The sequence below is a fragment of the Peromyscus maniculatus genome, chromosome 4, assembly GCF_049852395.1.
Source record: "Peromyscus maniculatus bairdii isolate BWxNUB_F1_BW_parent chromosome 4, HU_Pman_BW_mat_3.1, whole genome shotgun sequence".
NCBI classification, from domain to species: Eukaryota; Metazoa; Chordata; class Mammalia; order Rodentia; family Cricetidae; genus Peromyscus; species Peromyscus maniculatus.
In genome coordinates, this window is record NC_134855.1 from 73,581,764 (window position 1) to 73,605,779 (window position 24,016).

At 36.1% G+C, this 24,016-nt stretch overlaps 1 protein-coding gene across 3 annotated transcripts in view; it reads left to right on the forward strand.

Moving 5' to 3' along the window:
- Lrrc4c (leucine rich repeat containing 4C) overlaps nt 1–24,016 on the forward strand; it is a 1,301,043-nt gene that overhangs the window by 388,034 nt on the left and 888,993 nt on the right. The gene's annotated exons all lie outside the window — the stretch shown is intronic.

The following is a 24,016-nucleotide window of genomic DNA, read 5'->3' on the forward strand; positions in this document are numbered from 1 at the left end:
CTTTTTAATTATAATTATTCAATCATTATAAGTACATCATATTAATTACCTTAATTATGGGATTTTGTTGCAACTTTTCAATACTTGGGTGTTTGTATTTTTCCAGCTCTTCTCTTTATCACAAGAATAATAAATGCCAATACTTGAAAGGGGTAGTGCCATATGAACACAAGTTAGGACAATGACTAAATCAAAATCTTGGTTTAAGACTTTGTAAATTGGTGTATTTTATGTTAGCACAGTAAATCTCCTGCCTTTCATAAGGTGGAATAATCTCATAACAAAGGAAATTTAAATTGGTTGTGGTGACACAAACCTGTAATGCTAGTACTCAGGAAGCTGAATTAGGAGAACCATGAGTTCAAGGCCAGTTTGGAATATATACAAGGCCCTGTCCATGTTACAGAGTTTATTTAGGGGCTAGAAAGTTGAGTCCATGGTTAGCAGCACTGGCTTTTCTTCCAGAGGTTCCAGATTAGGATCCAAGTACTTGCAACCATCTGTAACTCCAGTCACATGGATCTGACCTCTTCTTATGGCCTCAATGGGTACTTCATACATGTTATACAAATATATCTTCAGGCAAAACACCCATACACATAAAAAATAATCATATTTTAAGGTATTTATTAGACTAGAAGTTTAGAGATTTAAGAGTACACTTCCTACAACATGACATCTGTGCTGGGAGTTTTGAATTGCTGCAGGATATCTCGTGGTATGAGACAAAAAGTGTGTGCATACATGCGTGTGTATGTGTGTGTGTTTGTATGTGTGTCCTCTTACCTCACTTCCTTTATAAATCATTGAGACCAATCCTTAGAGGCTCACCGACATGAATTTATATACTCCTAAAGGCTTTACTTCTGAACATCATAACTCAGTTAAATTTTCACCCTGTTATTATTTTAAAACAAGGATTAAAGTACAATACGTGACCTTTTGTGATATCTTGTTTTTAGACAAGCTCTCATATACTCCAGGCTAACTTCAATCTGCCTGATAGCTGAGACTGAACTTAAACTCCTGATCTCCCTGCTGCTACCTACTGAGTGCAGGAATCCCAGGCATAAGCCACAGCGCCCAACTTCACACATGAAACTTTGGATATTACACTAAAGCAATCCCTAAGCCATAGGAGAAAAAATGGAATTTTAGAAATGTATTTATATAGCGAGATGCGTTTCATAGAATAAATTCAGGTTAGAGATTGAGTGTAAGATTTTACTGAACGTGGTAGTGCATGCATGCCTTTAATATCAGTACTCAGGAGGCAGAGCCAGGCAGAGTTCAAAGATAGCCTGGTCTACTTAGTGAGTTTTGGGCCAGTCAGAGGTATATAGAAAGACCCTGTTTGAAAAACAAAGTGTGAGATTTGTAAAAATATAGACGCCCTCTAAAGCATGAAATTTGTATCAAACTGTGCCTACACAGAGAAAACGTGCTTTCAAACCAACCCAGAGAAGAGAAGACTTCTCCAAGCATGATAAGAAAGCAAGATGCTGAAAAAGAATAGCAAATACATGGAAGAACTGCCAGCAATGATGTCCCTAAAGACAGGAAAAGCAAGTGAACAAGAAGATGAGGCCAGTGCTGTGGTACAGTGGGTAAAGACACATGACACCAAATCTTATGATCTGAGTTCAAACTCAGAATTCACATAAGTAGAAAGGGAGAACTGGCTCCAAAAGTTGTCCTCTGACCTCCACATCTGTGCTGTAGCATTCCCATGCATGCATGCACACATAGGCACAGACACACAGACAATGCAGACACACAGACACACATATACTAAAATGTAATTTAAAAACTGTTAAGAATGAGTTACTGACCCAGAGGCTGGGTCAAGATTGTAAGATGCTGAACCAAGATTTACCCATTGAGTTGGTAAACAAAAAGCTTTGAGATGCAGAATTGACAATAAGGAAGAGTTATGGCTTCCTAAACAAGAGCTGAACAATGGTTACAGCCATAGACATGCTAATGTTGACAGGAGGAAAGCACATTAGAACTGAACTCTACACAAAGAACTATAGGAAACTAAGGAATGCTGAGAGCTAGAGAAATATTCTTCCTTCCAGATCACACCAACTGGTTATACAATATCAAATACTCAGCCCTGAAAAAAATACACATGCAAGTAATATTATACAGACTGGTGAATTTGTGCTTATGTGATTAGGAGTGTGTGTGTGTGTGTGTGTGTGTGTTTATGTAATAACAATCAATGATAGACCATAAATTTAAAGGATAGCATGTAGAGGTATATGGGAGGGTTTGGAGGGAAGATGGAAAGCATGAAATTAGGTAATTATTATCTCAAATAGTAAAATAACTTTTAAAAAGGTTAAAATGCTTACAAGAGAGAATGCAAAGTAACTTAGGGTAGACATTATACATAGATATCTGAAGAAGTGTCTTTAAGTAAAGACAAAAATGTGGTAGATGGTAACTAGAAGATGTAAAATACTGAGAAATATGATTAATTTGCTTATAGTTATAATGTGTTCATTTATTTGAAGGAAGATATGTTGATAATGCTAATTTATATGGTTTTTCTTTTACTAATAGTTTTCTTTTAAAACAAAGTATTTTTTCTTCATCAACAATAATGTCTTCCAGAAGTATAACACACAGTAAAACCAAAAAAAAAAAATGTTTCTGAATATGTTCATATTCCTAGCATGTTACACAATGAGATTCAAGTATGGTTGATGAGAATGTGAAAGAAGACCTTGGTTATGAAGGTTATTAACTTGCAATGATATTATTTGTGTCATAGATAGATGCTAGATAGGTATAAAGATAGATACATAGAAAAATGGAGGGGCCTATTAGAGACTTAATAAAGACTGACTTTATTATAATTGGGTAGAAACTTGCACACTGTTTATTTTCATTGTGTCAAGTTTACTAGGGCATTAACACTGTGGGAAACTTATTACAGTGGTATTTTCTTACTGAAAATTGAAGTTGTTGAAAATATGTCTGAGATGAGAGCCATTGTCAATTGTCACTCCTGCCTTCACTGTTGGTATTGATTCTCTCCAGAAGACATGAGGAGAGAACAGCCTGGGGCAAAGTGACTCTTGAGCCTAAACTCCCTCTGCAATCTAGCTTCTCCAAGGTCTTATTGAAAACTGATGATGGTTGGACGAACAGGGAGACAAACTCAGGGACAATCAGCAAAGCTCTCTTCTCCAAGACCAGATTTGGATTTCCAGGACTATTGAAACCCATTTCAGAAATTGACCCCCATTAGAAGTCTTTCTGTTTGTTGGTTTAATTTGTAGACAACCATACCTGAAATAAGCTCAACCTGCCAGGTAGTGAACTTGAAACCCTGCTCTTCTATAATGAAGGTCATTGCTGAGGGACATGCATTAAGGTGGTTGTTAAATTGCAGAGTTTTCAAGGACTGTCCATGAACTCCAGCTGTAATTCCAGACTGGTATTTCAGTAAGTCAGAAAAACTTAAAATGGTCTATTTCCCCCATTCTCTCTGGCAATTTGCTATAAGTGCTGATTATTTTGTCAAGACTTTTGAGCTCAGAGCACTGACCATAATATCTTCAGCCTTTGATGGACTATGGCTAGAGGAGTAAGCATTGGGAATGAAATGCCTGGCTTATTTCAGGGAAGAGTTAACAGTAAAGCAGTGTTTATTCAGCTTTAGTGGACACAGAGTGAATGCTAATAAGTAATAACTGAGAGTCTTTAGTTTCTTGTGATGTGTTGAGTCTGGATAATCTCCACATTGTATGGATCACAGTAGCAAGCCATATGATTCCATTATAGGTAAAAGAGAATTCTAAAAATGAAAGGACCTCTGCATTGTCTTCAGAACTGAGTAGCAGCCACATATAAAACACAAATTTCTCAGTATTTATGCTTTGGGGATTAGAAATAGTGTTAGCTTTTAACTAAGGGGATGTTTACTTGATATAGCACATAGAAAGACTGTCCATCCCATAGCATGACACACTTGAATTCTTGATTATTTAGAATTTCTTTTTAACATCTCTATAACATATTTTGTTGGGTTAAAGACACACAAAAATGGTGAAAACTTATCGGTAACTATTTTTAAATATCTATGAGACATTTAAATTTATTTCAAAGTTATTTCTCAAACTTAGCAAAATTTTAATTACTAAATTTATATGAGATACCACATGTGTTTTGCATTATAAACATATAATATTGGAGGTATAAAAATTAACTTTATTAATTATTCTAAAGCTCTATATTATATATTTAATATCATTCCCAGTATATAGTCACAAATGGGGAAAATACAAAAATTATAACATGAAAATAATATAATCCATATTTTACTAAAGATCTAAGAGACAAAGATTTGTTGGTGAATTAATGAAGACCTAACTGTATTCTTTATTGGACTGAGAAGCAATATGTTTCTATTTATTCAATTTATATTTCCTGGTTCATTATTATTTGCCTTCAACTATCTTAGTATAATAATATAAACACAGATTATTAATAAGATTCTGATGCTGTGGGATGTTCTGTATGTCAATTGTGTTGCTGTGATTGGTTAATAAATAAAACACTGACTGGCCAGTAGCCAAGCAGGAAATATAGGCGGGACAAGCAGAGAAGAGAATTCTGAGAAGTGGAAGGCTGAGGCAGAGAAAGCTACCAGCCACCACCTTGAGAAGATGTTAAGATATCGGTAAGTCATGAGTCACATGGCAACTTATAGATTAATAGAAATGGGTTGATTTAAGGAAAAAGAAACAGTTAGCAAGAAGCCTGCCATGGCCATAGAGTTTATAAGCAATATAAGTCTCTATGTATTTACTTAGTTGGGTCTGAGCAGCTGCAGGACTTGCTGATGAGAGAGATTTGTCCTGACCTTGAGCCAGGCAGGATCAGGAAAACTCTAGCTACACTCTGAATCTGCTTAAATCTGTTTTTCAAAATATTTATTTATTTTTGTTTAATTTTTATGAGTGTTTGCCTACATGTATGAATATATACTTCTTACACACCTGATGCCCAGTGAAGGTAGAAGAGGGCATTGTATCATCTGAAACTCCAGTTCCAGGTGGCTTTCAGCTGCCATGTGGGTGAAACCTCTACTGCTTTAAGATTGTGCATTTAAATAACAGACCTTATGGGGGAAAATGAAGCTGGGTATAACTCAAAATTTATTTGTCTATGATCACTGCAGTTAATCAGAGCAACAGTAATCATAATAAAATTACTAAATTAAAGAGCATCTTTGGTTTCTACAACAAACACTCCTGTAAGTGTAAAATTTCATGCTCTGTTAGGAAGGTGATCGCCGCTTCATAGAATAGAATGGCGTAACATCTGAGGCTGTGGAGAATGAAGAAAGAGAACTCAGTGTGCCCCTCCTTCTCTCAGCAGACAGTCAGACTAAGTGGACAAGAAGCAGGAGGAAACAACAGATATCTCAAACTACCATATGTCTCCATAGATGGATTGGTTAGCTGTCCCTCTGTTGTCTGTGAAATATGAGCATGCTACAGAAAGTCACACAAATCTATACTACTTTTTTCTTACATCATCATTATTTCTTAGTTATCAAACACAAATGTTCTACTTTATATTTCAAAGACATGTTTTACCAGAACAGATAGTATGTAGGAACTCAGAGACGATGTAGTAGGGAAAAGGAATTATGAACTAAGCAAGAAAAGAGTTTGAGTAAATAACAGGCTAATCTCATATATCGATCTCATATATATCGTATATCAACTCTAAACGATGGTGTTGTCATTTTATATTATGAGAAAATTTTTACAATATATTTGGTAGTTAGCTGAGTGAACTAATAAAGAAAAACAAGTTTCTGTTGGACTTAACTACAGAGAATTGCAAACAAAAACAAAAACAACAAACAAAACATTTTACCCCCACAGAACCTGCCTTAAGGGTAAAATCTAACTCAACTTGCCATGTATCAAAAGTACCCTCTTTTTAACTGTAAAATGTCATGCATCCTCTTGTGCTGCTCTGCTTCATGACTCCTCACCATCAATCCATCCTAAGGCCTGTATGTTCTCATTTCCAAGACATATCTTCTCTCCTCAGCCTTCACATCGGTTCAGGTAAGCTGCAGATCTTTCATGTTTGCTATAAATCATATGTCATATACCATATCCATGTGTCAACTAGAACACACTTTCAAAGTGACATTCTGACCATGCCTTATTCTTCATAAATTCTTTCCACGGTCATCAATAGTGCTTAAAACAAACAAACAAACAAAGATACCATAAAAAGCAAAGTTCAACCCAAACTCCTTAATGTAGCTTTAGATTTTGACTCCTAAGGCCATTTCTTATATAAGTCTGTGATGCAAATAGATAGTACTCTTTTTTCATTTACTTCCCAGTGCCACTGTGACTATAGCTTTGATTGGCTCCCAAGCCTACTGGATATTTCTACTTACTGGTTCATGGAATTTGAACACTCACACCTAGCTCCTCAAGATGGCCTTCCCTTTCATCTTCCAAGACCTTTTCTCAGTATGATTAATTTTACATTCTGTAAACAGTAGATGTTCTCTGAACCACACTATGCTCCCATCACCATCTCTATCACTAGATTTGCTTCTTAGCACTGCTCTGATTTCCTTTCTTTACTATTATAGCTCTAGGACAGAGAACAATTTCTAGCAATAACACTGCTTAAATATATTTTAAAAAAGGATAGTTTCTGATATGCAAATTAGGGAATACTGTTTAGTTTGTAGGACTTCTAAGAGGAATTTTATCACCTTATTGCTGTTGTTTATCTCAATGGTTTCTCTTCTTCTCATCTATACATTCATGATTTTAGGTTGTGTGTTAGCTTTTCGGATTATCATACACATTTTCAGAAAATCAGACAGCTGTGTTTCATGCTACCGCATTCTAGAAGCTGGGATTCTAAGCAAAAGACATCACTAAGGCCATGGAGGCTTTCCTTCTAGAAGCTCTGGAGAAAGACACTCCCTCTCCTCTTCCTAGCCTCTGCTGTTTTAGGAACTGTAGGGTTTTGTGGTTTGTGGTCATATAACTCTAGCTCACACATCTTTTTCCCCACGTCTTTTGATGTATTTTTTTCTTATGAAGATAGTAAATCTATTATGGTTATTTGATTTTGTTATGCTCATCTTAAGTAGACTTAACCACAGTGGTGCTATTTCTAAACAGTGGCACTCTCCAAGGGTAGGTGTACACAAACTTTTGGGAAACACTCTTCAAAGAAGAACATGGTATTTCCTAAGATACTCGAATCCTCTGGATGCATGACCATGTTTTTCTACTCATCCTTGCATGCCTCCTGTGAGCCACAGAGCAATGTACTTGATTTAATGAGTTATATAGCTTTGTAGAAATTTCAGTTGTTAGATGCAGAAGACAAGAAGTGCATCCATGCAATGTATTGGATATAAATTTCCCTATTTCACAACATCCCAAAATAGTACCAAATGCTGGTAAAGCAAATGTGCAAATACAACACCGTGTAGCCAACATTCCAGTTCCACAACATAATAAAAAGAGGCTAGGATAAATAAAAAAATAATTAAGTCACAATTAAATCTCATTAAAGATCTTGGAGAAAGTTGAAACTGAATACCACCATTGATAAGAATGTAAGCAAGTTACATATTTTAATTGCTTCCTGAGCATTTAAAAAGTAATTAGAACATAGATACTGGATTCACAGCTGGTAAGAGTAGCCATCATATTATCCTACTAACAGAATTCATTTGTATTAAATATACCAGTTTCTTTGTTCATTTATGCCATCCCCCCCAAAAATAAACCTCAGAACATCCTAAAGAGGAGAATGAATAACTGAAGTATAGTGTATTTAAAGAATGCGGTAAAAAAAGATCAACAGGAGAAAGGGCTGACTAACAAGGATAGACTGCACAAGGAAACAGAACATCATGTAGTATATATGTATAAATAATAATAGTGTTTTCTTCATATACTTCGTGAATCAATAAAGAAAATGCTAATAAATACTGAAGTACAAGAAAGCTGCAAATTAAAAACATAAGATAATTAGGTAAATATGCTAAGCTCCAAGATTTTTTTAACTGCTCCAAGTTTAACTTACAAAGAAATTAGTAAAGTTGACATTGTAATACTTATATTACAAGAGTGAATTAGAGTAAAAAAAAATTCACCTGAGATAGACATTCACTAGCTAATTAACCAGGGGAGAAAATAGAAGCAAAGGTAGAAACGAAAGAACATAAGACCAGCCCATTTGGGGAAAGCCAGAACTGAGACAGGTTCAAATGGGAAATCATTAAGACATAAAAGTGGAGCAAAACCATTAATAAAACTCTTCTTAGAATGTAAGAATGTAGGAATTCTTGCTCCATGCTTTCAATCTTATCTACAAACTTCTCACCCAATGAAACATAGTAGCATTTGATATGTAATTAGTATTATTCACAAAAATATTTGGTGAGCTCCAAAAAAAAAAGAAGGAAAAATGAAAGTGGAAAATAGCTACTCAACCAATTCACTATTTTGTTTGTAAATAAATTTATTTTCGAACTAGTGCATAAAGCATGTATATTATATACATTAATGTGGTATCTTCTGGTGTCTTGAGGCATCTACACATTTTATAGTGTTTAAGTCTGTTTAAATATCTCAAATGTTCATTATTTTCTTCATGGTTAAAAACTTTTAAAATTCTAGAATTTGTTTTCTGGTTACACAGTGTAAAGTCACTATTTATATTTGCCCTACAGTTAGCTAGAGTACCAGAAGTACTTATTCCTAACTGCAACCCAGTCCCCAGTGGTCCAGTTTTATCAATGATTTAGTGGTTTGTGGCTTGCTATGATTGAAATGGTGGATTAGAGCATCCTTTAGACTGAAAATGATATTGTTCTTGTTTTTGTGTTTTTACTGTATCATATTTTACACTGCATTCCTGAGATTTTCTGCTAATATCCACCCAACTTAGGGAAATCACTTTATTTGAGCAATGCCTAATAACAGTACTAGAGATTTAATAGACCTGAAGCTTTTGATTTATATGCTAAGAAATCAGTAAGAAATTATATTTAATGAGAATTGCTCATGTGAATGTGGTAAGGGAGTTTGATGGCAAAGAACTTGACTTTAACTGCACAGTTTGCAAATTACCCAATGAGCGCTATCAGTTAGAACTTATTCTTTCTCTGCAGAGAAATGGCATATTATTCACTTCATAAATATATGACATATTTTGTTTCGTTTCTCTTCTAATCCAAATCAGAATGAAGGAATGAATAACTGGCAATGAATGATCTGTTGTATGCACAGGGGTTCAAACTCAAAACTGGATCAGAAATTGCACAAGACAGATTTGGATTCAGACCTATGATTCAAAACTGGATTAAGAACACACATTTGTCATCACACATTTTTATCTGATGACTGTTCTGATCTGAACTAATGAATAGCTCTAGCTATGCTAATGTAGGACACAGTGAACAATGCAAATAACTTGGCATGACAATTAAGCCCTCTAACTGCCTTACACTGGGATTACTAAAGTGTCTGCTGTCAAAGAAGACAAATGGAAACTCATGTGGTGTGCTAAATCCTTTCCAGCTAAAACACACCATATATCCTTCTGAGACATTCAAGATTGCAAAGCTTTTAATATTTTAAAGAAAAATACATTTTAAAAAGTAATAAGTCCCTTAAAAACCTTCTTAACAATGACTTGAAATCACTGTAACAAAAACTCAATTTACAGATTTCAGTTTCGATATTTAATAACTTCTAATATAGAATTTCTTTAGAAGTAATTACTGTTGGGTATATGGGCTGAAATTATATATATATCATTAAATATATATAAATATATAATATTTATAATATATATATTTATAATATATAATACAATATAATATATATATATATAATTTAATGATTGCTCTGTAACAACACCACCCACAAACTTAATTGTTTCTGTAATATGTGTTTATTTTCTCTCAAATTTTTATAGTGGGGATCCCAAGTTCAGCAGGCTTGTGCTTCAAGGTCGCTTAAAGATACAAATAATCAAGAAGGCACCCATGAAAGAGGTTGTCTGGCTTTATGGAAGGGATCATTGTCCAAGACCACAAGACTACATACAAAACTCATTATTTTACCATATACAAGAATAAGGGCTTATCTTCTTGCAATCAGCCAGATTTTGGTCTCAGTCCTTTACCACATAGACTTCTCCAATATTGGCAACTTGTTTCCGTTCAGGTAACAAAGGAGAATTTCCCTGTGGATAAGGGAATGTTACTGTTTCATAATATTATCACAGAAGTGATGTCTTCTCACCTATTCATAATAATACTGCTTAGAAGCAAATGGGTTCTGCTTTTGAATTAGGAAATGATTACATGGTCAAGAGAAAGGGAGCTCAGTTAATTGGGAAACTTCATGACATTTTATTACATTAAAGTGAGAATCAGTGGCTTTTGTTTTCTTATGGCACTGTTCTGATAAAGTCAAGAAATATGTTGCTTGATATTTAAAGAAATTATTTCTAATGTAAGTGTGCTTCTAGTGGTTTCCAAAATTAGATTGCATGGATTTGTAAAAATCAAAACTTTAGAAATATATATATATATATATATATATATATATATATATATATATATATATATAATTATTTATATATATGTTCACGGGGAAATAACTGTAGGCAACTGAAGAAATCTGGGAGTGAGGAAGGTGGTCCTCCTGAGGGAAGAGCACACCACTTGGTTCTCCAAAGGGTGGCTCTGAAAGCAAACAGTCGAGTAACCTTATATGGACTGGAAAGGTTATATTTAGCAGTATGTATGTGTATACAGATACATATATGCATATGGTAATATTTACTGAAAGGGTATTTGAAGGAAATCAGGGATAGACAGAGGGGGTTAAGGGAAGGGAAAATGTTGTAATTATAATCTCAAAAACAAAAAATTAAAGACAAAAAACTTTTGAAGAGAGATGGGAAAAATGGAGACCTCATATATGAATTTTTTAACAAACCAAAAAGCTAATATAAGTATCATTTTATGAAACAAGATAACTAAGTAATACATAACAATAAAAACATTCTTTTCTACTAAAGGCTTTTTTTTAACTCTGAAGTTCTATTTCTGTGGTTTTGTTTTTTACCCAAGATCAAATATAAAGTTATTATCACACCACATCATTTATCAGATTCTCATTTCTGAACTACTGTTGTAGTGGAGATATTTTTCTACCTCAATAATTTGATATGTAAACTAAGCTCATCTCCTGAAGAATCTGACTAGCATTTGCTTTGAAATAGAGATGAAGCTATGTGAATATGCTATGAACAGGAACTATCCAATGCAAGCGGTTGAACTAGCAATACCAGAAGCCAGAGAGAAATTAGCAGAAAGTAGAGTCTTAAATTTGCTCTTAGGTCTTTCACCACCATGTTGCTTTATGCAAACAAACAATAAAAATGATAGATTTGAAAATGAGAATGCACGATCTCTCTAAGAGATTCCCCACACCAACGGAGTTAAACTTACTCAAAATTTGAGCCCTGACTTCTGTGATAGGCTCATTATTTCCCAAGTTCTTTGTATTACATTTCAAAGGGATGATTTAAAATATTTACAACTTATTTGAAGAGATAATTGTGTTGCACTCGTCTTTAGTTAGTTGACTTCATTAAACTACTGGTTTTTGAATGCCATTTGTGTATTAGGCATTTCAAAGTTTCTGTTTTTTGAACCTTCTGTTAATGTATTTCTCAGTAGGTTGTCTTTGAAAGTCACCATCCAGATCATTTTCTCCCTAGATCCAATTCCTGGGATACTACTCAGAATCATGTAAACATTTCACAAATGCCCAGATTGGAGAGTTTCCTTCCTTTAGTAAATGATGCAAAACTTCTATTACATCTAAGCATACATTTTAAATCTTTGGTTTACTCTCATGTGGACCAACCCATGAATACTTCATATACTTCTGACCTAATACAATAACAGCATCCTATGTCTCTTGTTTCTATACAGTCTATTGTGTACATTGGGTATTATCACTTATGCATCTTTGTGACTTAATACCTGACATAACTTGAGGAAAGAAAGATGTATTGTGTCTCAGTTTCAGGGATTCTAATCCACAGTCACTGGCTTCATTGATTCTGGGCTGGTGATGATGCAGAACATCATGACTGTGCCAGAGTGTGGTAGAGGTGTCTGCTTTACCATGGCATGCAGAAAACAGAGCAAAGGAGTATGGGAAAAGGCCTGAAAAAGACATAGCCACAATGAGACACCCTTAGCAATCCACTGCCTCTGCATCTTCTGAAGTGCCCACACCATCGCCAAACAGCATCAATTACCTGGGCCTCCAGCATTGCACACACAGCCTTGTGGGAGATATTTCATATTTTAAGAATAGCAGTGAACAACATACTTAAGTGGTAGAATTGCCTTCTCAAGCTTGAATTAACTCTAGGTGTGTTTTTACCACAATGGATTCCTTTGTCTTTGATGTGCAAATTTATATTCCTTACAAGTTCTCCAAGGCTACTGAGTACTACACAATCTAGCACTGGTTTTTAGCTCCAAAGTCATGACTAATTAGACTGTCTATGGAACAAAATTATCCAGTCTCTTGTGTTTCTTCATTTGTGATTCAGCAACCATTGCCCTTCCCATTTTTATGCTTTGTACATGTTTCTTTCCAAGGACCTCTGCCTCTAGCAGAGTCCACACCCACTGTGTCTCACTGCAGAATCCATTGTGCTTATTACAATATCTGGTGCAGATGAGGAGCCACAATAATATATCCAGTATGAAGGAGTAAAACTTCATGATTTTAAGTTCTTATTATGAATCTGCGTTTGAGAAAAAAAAATGATACCATGTAGGTATTTTAGGTAATTCAGTAGCTTAGTTAGGATTTCTATTGCTGTGATCAAACGTCATGACTACAGCAACTGTGGAAGAAAAAGTCTCATAACTCTCATGCTGAACTCCAAAGCTGAGGAGAATCAGGGAAGGAGCCTGGACATGGGCCATGGAGGAACATCGCTTACTGACTTGCTCTTCAGACTTTCTCAGCCTGCTTTTCATATAACCCCACGACCACCTCTCCAGGCCTGGTAACACCCACAATAGGCTGGGCCTTTCCACATAATTATCAATGAAGAAGAATCACTAGAAACTCTCCCACAGATCCACAGACCAATCTGTCCACAGCATTTTTGTAGTTGAAGTTCTCTCTTCCCAAATGACTCTGACTTATGTCCAGCTGATATAAAGCTAATCTGTTTATGAAGTGTGTTCCCAGCTTGGGCCTTAACCATTGTACAAGGAATACTATGGAGAAGTCAAAACTATTCCAGGGTTTAAAAAATGAGAAATGAATTAATAAAAGTGGAAGTATTACCTCAAACATTTCTTCCTCTGCATACCTCCCAACATGTTTTGCTTGTTCACTCAAATTATATTTCATTCACTTGCTCATTACTTTGCCTTTTCTCAAGTATATTTGCTTTTTGTAAGTAGATCTTTAAAAGAAAAAAAAAGATTTTTAGATTTTTCTACCAAAGCTTTGATAGTGAAATTATAAAGTTACATCAGAACAAAAGTCATTCTAAGCACAGAGTTCAAAGTAAAATTTTCTGTGAGGGAGAGAACTTTCAATTCAATGTTCAGGGAAGCATACAGAAGAGAAAAACTCTGGAGAAGAGCTAGAGCATTATGTTTACAATTTTATCTGCAAAATGCAAAAGAAGAGGAAATATATGTACACACATATAAAATTACAACAAGGGAATGTAAACAACAGTGTACGTGGGAAGCAAGCTTGTCTTCCTAGAATATAGGATATTTCGGTGGGAACCCTGAAAAGTATAAATAGATAAGGATTTAGCTCATTCATAACCATTTCAGATAAGCATTGTGGGGACTTGAATCCTAATTCTGAGTACAGAAAAATAAAAATTCGGAATTGTTAGAAACTGTTAAATTGGGATAAACTTTAAATTTATTTTATCTCACTTCATTGTATTTTATAAGAATGTGCTCCAGTTAAAACAAAATCCAGAATTCTGTATATGTAATTTGAAAGGTTTTTAATTCTCATGTATTTTTTCACCCATTCCCCCAAACACAACACATCTGTCATGCAGTCATTTCCCTGGATCGTTCTGTGCTGTAAGAACACTGTCCTGTTCGTGACTCCATTGATTTCACTGTTCTGGGAGTTTCATGCAAATGGAGAACTATAGTCTGCAGCTGGCTTGGTGTGGTTTCTTCTATTTGGTGTAAGAGTTTCAATTATGACAGATATTCACTACTTTTCATGACAATGTACAATGATCAGAATCTGTCATATGACTACATTATATTTTGTTTGTCAGTTGATGAGCATCTCCCCACTACACACACACACACACACACACACACACACACACACACACATACACACACACACACACACACACACACACACACACACACCATTTGGCTGTGATAAAGAAGGAAATCTATGATCATTCATCTATACATCCATGTGTGAACATCTGCTTTATAAGAACATTTTTTCCATCACTCTTTGGCATGTTCCCAGGTATGTGCTATAGAAACAGATGGACTCCAAGTCAGATTTGGTTTGCACTCCAAAGTTGACATTGACACAGTTATTTCATCATGAATCTCTCTCATAAGCTGTCTAAATGACTTCAGAGAGACAGAAAAGGAAATCCACTGGGATTCTTACTGTGGCTAGTATGTGAATACAGGGCAGTGATTGCCATATGAGGGCAAAGGATAGAATACTTGGATTCTCTCAGCTGTGCCCGAGGTGGGAATCCTTCCTCCTCAGTTTTTCCAGCTGTTAAATATAGGGAAAGAAGGCAATGTGTAAGTTTAGGATGAGAATTAAAAATACCAATAAACATTTATTGTTAAATGGTTTCAGGATCATAAATATATTTTGGAGTTGCTGATGGATGTGGCAATTCCACGGTCAGCTTTTTATGGAACTAACAGCCTTATTTTCAAACTGGCTCCAATGCTTTACCTTCTTGACAACACTTCCTTGGTAATTGACTGATTGACTGACATAATAATGTGGATATGAATTTTACTGTTGATTAATCATATTGAACATCTTATTTATTCATTAGGCAATGCTTACCCTCCTCAGACAAACATCTATTCACATTTTTCTAAAGTTTTAATTCTGTTATTCCTTTGTTAATGTTGATCTATAAGTATTATTTATATATTCTGAGTTCAAGACTCAAGTTATCTAATTTGAGGATGTTTTCCTCCATTATGTGTATTGCCTCTTCAATTTCTTGGTGGTATCTTTAAAAGAAAAATATTTTTAATTTTGGTAAAAGTTTTTAAACTCTGTGTGTGTGTGTGTGTGTGTGTGTGTGTTTACTTGTGTGTACATGCACGCATGCACATGCATGTACACATGCAACGAGTCCATGTGTTTCTGGAAGCCAGAGAATGAGTCATTTCTTTCCTTCCCCCATGTAAGTTCTAGGACTCAAATCAGGTAATTAGTTTTAGCAACAAGCTCTTTCACCTGCTGAGCCATCTAAGAGGCTCTAAAATCCTACTTTTAAATTTATTTCTCTATTTTCTCTTGCTTTTAGTATCATATACAAAGGTACACTACCTAATCTACAATCACTATGATTTATAATCCCCTTAGTATCTTCCAAATGAAAACCATTTATAAAAATGTTTTATTTTGTTTGCTTTTATAGCCAGTAACTGTCACCTTGTAAGACTACTAAGATTCCTCTAGAGTTCATTAGTAGAGATAAGTGAATGACTTTTTTTTTAGAGCTTCTTTTCATGATGAAACTCTTTCGTGTTCATTTCTAAGCAGTGCTTATCACAGTGGTTGCCAGCACAGGGAGGCAGCACACTGAAGCACAGGTGCTCATTGCTTGGCTAGTTTCACTCCAGACTCACTGTTTCATTTACAAATGCACCAAGGTAAGCCTTAACATGTGCACATTTAAGTTTTAGTTCAAAAAATTACAGATAACAATAAACCTGGGCTTGCAAGGTAGTGGAATACTCTAAACCTGAGCTACTCTGACCCGTCTTACCATTGCTTTTATTAAAAAAAAAAGTTTTTAAACTGATTTATTTATTTATTTATTTATTTATTTATTTATTTATTTATTTATTTATTTATTTATTTATGTGTGTGTGGATGTTTTGGTTGCATGTATATCTTTGTATTACATTCATGCCTCATGTCTGCAGAGGCCAAAAGAGGGCATTAGATTGTCTGGAACTGAACTGGAGTTAGAGATGGTTGTGACTCACCATATAGGGGATGGAAATTGAATCCAGTTCCTCTGAAAGAGCAGCTGGTACTCTTACCTGCTGAGCCATCTCTCCAGTTCCTGCCATAACATTTTAACAAGAGTGGTTTCTTTAATCCTCTCTCTTCTCAGCCTCTCAAATCAGACACCAATATCAGTTGAACTGTTGACTTAGAACAGTCTCCAGGGAGTACTCTATTTCACTCTCACTCCAGGGCTCAAGAATTAGAGTCGCGAAGGGTAATGTATGATGCTTCTACTTATTAGCTCTGCTGTATAAGTTACTTAGTCTCACCTAGTCTCTTTTCCTGTCTAAAAACACAGACAGTGAAACTCCTCAGTAGACTAGCTGTGAAGTCTGAAGTTGAACCACAATGGAGAGCACATAGCCCAATACACAGCACATAGAGTATAGTAGCTTTCATTAACAATGTTATTGGCATAATGATAATATAGAATTAAGAATTTTAGCATTTTAAGTGAAAATTAATGATTGGTACTTTTTCCAAAGGAAGAGGCAAGCACAAAATATCCCTAGTTCATGTATCCATTCTGTTAAAGTAGATATCATGTATTTGCCCTTGTTCATTTAACTTGGTGTCTTTCTAGTTTCTAGTTATTAGAGTGAAAAAAGCCACTTAGAGTTCTTTAATCTTGTTTATTTATTCTGTCTAAGGAGCAATGGCTACAAAATGAGATGAGTACTGTGGGTTCAGTGTCTACTTGAAATTTACCATCTGGAAGGTTATATCTCTCTGGGGTAAAAGACACCCACAGGGTACTCTTTGAGTCACCCTTTCAAAGGCACACTGCCCACTGAGTGAGGAAAATATTTCCAGATGGAAGTCAACGTCCTCAGCAGGTGGACCCTCTCTGTGTTACAGAGAGAAGGTTAATCGGTGCTGGATGGGGAGTTCTCAGGCCCCTCACAGCACTAGATGTCTGATTGTTCCCACCAGAGTCAGGTGAACTTCTCACCAGCCTTCTCTTATCTCCTCCGCTCTGAGCAAGCACACATCTTTACTTGAAGTCGGCGGGAGCGCCTAGAAAAAGAGGAACATTTGGACGTGGCAGATGAAAGGCACCAGCATCAACTCATCCTTCTGTCTCCATGGTCTGGATGACTCTTCCTATTCAGTAACAAATGCTGAGAAGTAATTATCTTTCCACTAGCTTGCTTTCAAATGCCAGGAGGTTATAAATATTCCCATAGGAGCGAAACAGCTTGGAGATGTAAAACAGGAAGTGAAAAGAAAGGGTTGGTGGGTGTCTTCTGACGCCAACCTTGAACTGCAGGACACAAGTTTTCATCTAACCACTGAGGGTGCCTCAATTCCTCCCTCCAACAGAATGAAGGAAGTTGAGAGGAAAATATATCTCTTAAAATGCTCAATTCTGCATGTGAGTAACAAAGGGCCTCATCCTTTGTCTTATGATAAGGGTAATGAGAATAAATGACTTCAGTGTACAGACCTTACCAATAAATAACCACCAAATGGGGAAAATAGCAAATGAGTAATAATTTCAGGAAATGCCTCCTGAAATGTATGACAGGATGCTTTAAACTGAAGCTCAAGAGAAATGAATGTTAATGAGCTACAGAAAGGCTCAGGATTATGTATTCAGAACAGCAAGGAGAATGACAGGGCTCTCGCCTTGTGAATTACTTAGTGCTGGTACTAAAATACTCTATTACTTTAGGATTAAACAGAGGTAAAGATAGTCTAAGAAACTTGTGCTGATACTTCTTCATCCCTGTGGTACATAATGCAAAAATTATAGGCAAAAAAAATAAGTATTTTATTCTTTTCTCCCAGGCTATGGTCTCAATGCATTTTAAGTTACTTTTGTGACAGTAATAAATATTTGTTAATCTATTTTTTCAAATCCTATGAACAGTAACAGGATCTTTAGCAGTATTATTATGTGTGTGTTTTATATGGCTTGTTTATGAGTTTTCATCATTTTCATTAGAAGTTCTCTGACCCTGATGACAGTTAATAAAAAGGTTTCTGCTATGGCATGACCAGGAAGTCCTAGATTGGGTCTAACTGAGAAGAGCTCACTCCAAAAACATTGCCAACTATTGCTTACAAATATGGAGTTAAGGAACCAGCCAAAGCAAACAGCAGACATTTGAGAAAGATTATGCTGATAAAATACCATGAAATTTAGCTCCTTGCCAAACCATGCCCCAACAACTTTGAAGGAGTCTTTGACAAATATATTTTCTCATCAAAGAGTCCTACAATACTAAGTATTGCTTCTTCCACCTCTAGGCAACATTTCGAAGTTTTCCAATTCTTTGTTGTGAGAATGAGCACACTCCTTGCAATTGCCTGTAGTGCTTACCTAACTAGTCATAATGTGATTATCACCTAAAGTTTTCCTGAAGACAAATTCCTAACTTAGTTTATAATATGTCACTCACAGGGTAGATGATTAAAACCCAGGAATTGTGACTAAACAAGATTGTCTGCATGTGACAGTGATGTGGAGAGAAAATGTTGGCTATACACACATGTTGTCCGTAAAGTCAGCTGACCTCTTGATGAAGGTTTGACCCAGACCATGGATGGAAAGGCAAAATACTATATTACTGTTGACTTGTAAAACTCTAAAAAGAACAATTTTTTTTAAGTTTTTCAAGACAGTTTTTCTCTGTGTTGTTTTGGTGTCTGTCATAGATCTTGCTCGATAGACCAAGCCGGCCTTGAACTCATGGAGATCCACCTGGCTCTGCCTCCCGAGGACTGGGATTAAAGGCATATGCCTGCACCACCCGGCTTGGAAGGAACACATCTTGAATACAAGCTTCCACACTTAGTAAGTCTGAAGAACAGCAATAATATTTAATATTTCCCTGAACAAATTACACCACTAACTATGAGCAAAGGACAGAAAGTCCTCTTCACAGTTCAACAATCTCTCCTTCCTATGCACAGTAATCTGGTCTGAAGCCAAATACAAACTAAGAAGATAAAGTATTTCTTCTTGTGATCTTCCTAGGCGGCTGCATAGGTCAACCTGAACAAGCAACATCATTCTAATGCCACTCCAGGAGCTTACAGAATAGGAGAAAGAGAGGATCTACCTCATTAGGTCAGACATTCTGAATTACAGATGCTTATTACGCAAAAAGGAATCAACTGTCCACAGTTTTATAAAGTTTCTACGATGCTTTTATAGAAGTGAAACTCAGGTGGCCGCTGTTCATGGGAGCACTAAAGGACAAGCTAGGGCCTCCTTTCATCCCCTAATTATCTCCTGGTTCACAATTCCCATCTGTGCCTATTAGGACCGGGTAAACATCTTTCCATGTGCTAAGAACTGAAAGACAGCTGTTCATTTACTACCCATCTTCCTGTGTCGGTGACTGTCTGATGGCTTTAAAAACAATCTATTCCTTCACCTAGAATAGAAACCTTTAACTAAAGGAAAGCAAGTATCTCTGTGATGGACACAAATTAGAATGGGAAATATGGGTCAGCATGTTATTCGGACTAAGATTCTATTGCCCATTAGCAAACTGGATATTTCATTACACAGCTCCCTGATGATCTAGGAGAAAAAAAAATAATGTGGGTGAACCACAGAAAAATATTAGAGAGAAAGTGTATAAAAAGGAGCTTTGGGGAGGTGGAGAGTGCAGAGCCGCAGAGAGGAAATGTGCATTAGACAGTGAATTATGTTTCAATTTTAATCTTCCCACCTACACTCCTTATGGTCTCTCCATGTGGCTCATTTTTGCTCTGACTTTTAAGTGAAGCAACTTAAAATTGTAAATTAGGGAGAATCTCGTTTTGTGATGGCATGTAGTCAGATTCCTCGCTCGAGGGACTGAAGAGGTACAGAGACAGGGCCAGTTGATGGTTCAGATCATATAACAAATAGATCTTTGAGTAAATCCTGGCTCCAGGGGTGCCACAACTGCTTCTTATTCCCATAAAATGCCCTTTGCGGCTGTTCAGTAGCACATCATAACTACAGTCGAAAAACTGTGTATTTCAAAAACACAACAGACATGATTTCATCCTGGGGCAAGGACCCCATGCTGCATCAAAGAGGAAATGTTCAAGATGGAGCAAAGAGAAGGCACAAAGCCTTACAGTCACAATTCTCTTAGTGAAGGGATTATACTCCTAACTCTCTGTCATTTGGGCAGTTGTGTTAGGCAACTACCCAAGCAAATTGTTTTCTTCATTATCTTTCTTTTGCTTTTTGTTTTTGTTTTTCAAGACAGGGTTTCTCTCTGTAACAGCCTTGACTGTCAGGGAACTCATTCTGTAGACCAGGCTGGACTCGAACACACAGAGATTTGCCTGTCTCTGCCTTTTGAGTGCTGTGATTAAAGGCATGTGCCACCACTGCCTGGCTCTTCATTATCTTTTTATTTTGAATTTTATTTTTTTTTTGAGGCATCTGTGCCACAGCATGCGTCTGGAGGTCAGAGCACAACTCTGTGGTGTCCGTTCTCTCCTTCTACTTTTACATGGGTCATTGGTGTTGAATTTGAATCATTGGGCTTATAAGGCAAGTACCTTCACTTTCTGTGGTATCTCATCTTCCCCCGTTTTTATCATACTTGTGTTGTTGAATTTTACATAAACATGATGTGATTGTAGAAGACTAACAAATCTACATCCATTTGGAAGTTGGCATATGTGTGAGTATACTGTGTGCTGATGTTTTTGACTATAGGCCTAGCTGTAACAATGTGGATATGTGGATTTAAATGTAAGGATATAGAAATATATATGACTCAGAAAAGTATGCTTGTGATATTATATGTGGATGCTGAGGGTATGTAAGTATATAAATGAATTTGGGAGTGTGTGCTTAAGGAGTACACAGGTTTGTTTACGTGTAAATGTATGTGTATATGTATCTAATTTGGAATTATAATTGTGCTGTTTACTATGACTTTGTAATTTCCATATAGCATAATAAAGTGATAATGCCTTGAAAATCTTGAGTGGCATTTAATTCCATTTGATTATGACACATCCTTACAGAAAACACATGATTTTAAAGTTTAAAAGTAAAGCAGTACTCCGAAGCTCATCTTTAAGCTTTCAGAATATTGTCAGCATATCCATTGGAAACTCTTGATACATTAGTAATACATAGCTTTGTCTTCTTTCTGAAAGTCCCAATTCCTAAGCCACCTTTCTCAATACTGCTGAAAGAATATCTTTATTCTCATTAGCAGTTAACATGTTTTTATTATATTTAATTGTCTATCAGTATTAATAATTTCACTAAGAGTATACTATAATATTCTAGAGTTTTGGAACATCCCTACCTCTTTCTTTCTAATTGAAGAAAACTTCACTTAAAATAACAACAGGTTTGAACTGTAAAAATTCTCATTTCTTTAAAATGAGCTCAATACAAAACTCCAAAGAAGCACATCTTATTTTCTTTGTATTTATTTATTTGTTTACTGCAGATAACTTCTCGAATTTACTTTTGAGACGTATTTCTTTCAATAGCCGTCCTCTTTGTGAGACTGAAACTTACACTTATGTCAACAGAGTTTGTTTATTTGTTTATTTATTTTAACAAAACTGGTATGAGCCACATTTTCATAGAACACACAAGGGTGTTTCTGAATACATTCTGAAAAACTAAACAAATGTGAGCTAAACGAGGCTGACAACATTGTACAAGCTAAACAGGAAGCAGAGAAAAGCCCACAAAGCCTCATCCCTACATAAAGAATGGAGGAGAGCTGAGAGTTCACGAGGCATTCCTCCCCAGGGAAGAGCACACTGATTGGACATCCAGTACTAAAAGGTCAGCTCTGGAAACATACATACATGTAACGTTATATGGGCTAAACAGGTTATACTTAGGAATATGTGTGTGTGTGTGTGTGTGTGTGTGTGTGTGTGTGTGTGTGTGTGTGTGTGTGTGTGCGTGAACAAATACATATATGCATGCAAAAACAATGAATAAAGAGGCCATGAATTTGAAAGAGAGGAGGGGGGTATATGAGAGGGTTTGGAGGGAAAAAGGGGAAAGGGGAAGAAGTGTAATTAAATTATAATTTCAAAAATAAATAGAGACACTATCTTCTTAGAACTTCAGTGTAGATTCAAGAGTCATCAAATCCTAAACACAGCTCTTACCTATTTAGTCAGTTGGAATGCTTCTGATGGAGCTGAGTCAATATTAGACCCTTTGATTTTCTAAAATGTCACTTTTGTCTAAATTGTGGTTGTTTGAAGGACAACAATGTTTGTCCTTTTAGTTTCAAATGGAAAAATCCCAAATCAAGTTGATTTTTGCCTTCATTTAAAGCTTTTCCTTGGCTGAAATTTAGATGCTCTAAAGTCTAATCTGAGGTCATACCATATAGAACAATTGCCATAATACAGTGTGTGTTTCTGTCAAGAATTATCATGGAGACCACTCTTCAAAGGACAGCGATAAATTAAGTCAAAACTCTGACTAACCTTTTGCTACAAGCAAAATCTTTGTAAGTTTATATGTATACATATTTCAATAATTAGGAGAACTTCTGAGATCCATATACAGATTTCCGTAAAGTTCGCTTAGTCTGTGCCTCTATTAGTTACTTTTCTGTTTTTATCATTAAAAACAAAAATAACAACAAAGCTGTGACCCAAAGCAACTCACACAGAGAAGAGTTTCTTGGAGTGTATAGTTCCAAATGGACAAAAGTCCATCATGGCAGGGAAACATGACTGCAAGAAGCAGGCATGTGAGTGGGAATGAGAAGCTAAGCTCTCACATGTCAACCATGTGAACAGTCCAGAGAGAGCCAACAGAAAGTGACCACCGACATAGGGCTCTTCATCTCAACACCTGTCTTCCATTGATGTACTCCTTCCAGCAAGGCTGCATCACCTATGTCTCCTAAAACGGGCCACCGTCTAGGGACAGAGTGTTCAAATGATTAAGACTAAGGGGACATCTCTCATTCAAACCACCATAGAGTCTGACTCGTCTGAACATTCAGTACTGAGGTTTCTTTCACAAATTTGACAGTAGCTGTGAGATGATGAGCCCACTGGTTGTGCCATGACAGAAGATGACATTTCACAGCCCTTCACCCTGTGTTCCCGCTCTTATGTTCTTCTCACCCCTCTTCCACAGTGACATGGGAGCCATAGAAGGGAAAGATAAGAATGTCCTGTTGAATGAGGAATGCTCAATCGTCACTAGCCTCAGCACCTTGAGCAGACATGAATTTGGATCTCTACATTCATTACACACTTAGGTTGTTTCCTCCACAACTTTTAAAATGCCGAAACCAAAGAAAACCGAAACAAGAAACAGATATGACAGACTTTAGATACATTAATTTTGCTATGGCTTGTATTGGTGTCAGGAAATAACTCAATACACAATCAAATACTTTTTCAGACCTTGATCTCACTGGAGTCTCTATGACTGCCATGACCTAGGCAGTCTTTGAAAGGCCAGCGCAGCAGGAAAACTGCATCTAATATCTAAACTTCAGCTTAGGTCTTTCTTTTTTTTTTTATTATTATTATTATTATTATTATTATTATTATTATTATTATTTTATAACACCATTCAGTTCAACATAATAGCCACAGAATCCCCTGTTCTCCCCCTCTCGCCCACCTTTGAAGTACATGACTTATAATCCTCAGGCATCTTCTCCCTGTTTTATTACAATGGC